The following is a 1062-nucleotide window of genomic DNA, read 5'->3' on the forward strand; positions in this document are numbered from 1 at the left end:
ACAACCACAAGAGTTTCCTTTCTGCAGGTGATTGCTGGCTCCTAGCGGCCATTGCTTCCCTAACCCTCAATGAAGACGTTTTGGCTCGTGTCGTTCCATCCAACCAGGGCTTTGGGCAAGACTATGCTGGAATTTTCCACTTTCAGGTAAACAAAGTAGATATGAAAGTTATGTTGCACTTGGACAGCTTGTGAAGAGAAAAATGTTGAATAATTGGGGTGTTTGCAGAGAGATAAAGTTTTAAGGAATGAAGCCTTGCTAGGAGGTTGTTCTGGGAGGTTGCTTGGGGGTTGCCAGAATAATTCTAGCTGGTTTCTAGGAAGTTAGACAGATAGATGTCAAATAAATGTTATCACTTTTTAACAGAGACTCACATTGACTTGATTTTATGGGTTGTGATGGTGGAATGTTTTTGTCAGGACAGGAAGTCAAACTGACTCAATAGACGGACAGCATTGATCCCAGAGGAAGTGCGTCTCTGCTCAGTTCCTCTATGTGCTCAGCCTTACTGTATTTTTAAATTCAACATCTTGCTATGCCACTGAGTTCAGTTATTTAAGCATTTCCAGATCATAACAGGCTTTTCAGATGTAGCAGGTGTATCAGACTGTGCTTTGACTCTTGATGCTGTACAATCGTGTGTTATGAGGTTGTATTTTAAGTCTCATCTGCTGAGTCCTCCCTAATTTAAGTGAATTTGTTTTGATGGTTGCAGTTGTGGCAGTTTGGGGAATGGGTGGATGTGGTGGTGGATGATCGATTGGCCACTCGAGATGGAGAACTGCTGTTTGTTCATTCCGCCACAGGCTCAGAGTTCTGGAGCGCCCTGCTGGAGAAGGCCTATGCTAAGTGAGTCATATAATATATTGTGTCTCTCTTTTTGCACACTTTCCCACTGAGTGACACTGTTCTCTCATTCAGAGTGAATGGATGTTATGAAGCTCTGTCTGGAGGTTCCACCACAGAAGGTTTTGAGGATTTCACCGGTGGGATTGCCGAAATTTACGAGTTGAAATGCGCCCCGTCCAACATTTTCCAAATCATCAGGAAGGCCCTGGAATC

At 43.7% G+C, this 1062-nt stretch overlaps 1 long non-coding RNA gene across 1 annotated transcript; it reads left to right on the forward strand.

Moving 5' to 3' along the window:
- The first annotated feature begins 18 nt into the window (after positions 1 to 18).
- Positions 19 to 1056, forward strand: LOC107735924 (uncharacterized). The gene is made up of 3 exons (XR_001639546.1): positions 19 to 146; positions 716 to 849; positions 922 to 1056. It is a non-coding gene; the product is annotated as an uncharacterized LOC107735924 (long non-coding RNA).
- The last annotated feature ends 6 nt before the right edge of the window (positions 1057 to 1062 follow it).

The sequence above is a fragment of the Sinocyclocheilus rhinocerous genome, unplaced genomic scaffold (assembly GCF_001515625.1).
Source record: "Sinocyclocheilus rhinocerous isolate Xijiao unplaced genomic scaffold, SAMN03320098_v1.1 C36375609, whole genome shotgun sequence".
In the NCBI taxonomy this organism is placed as follows: domain Eukaryota; kingdom Metazoa; phylum Chordata; class Actinopteri; order Cypriniformes; family Cyprinidae; genus Sinocyclocheilus; species Sinocyclocheilus rhinocerous.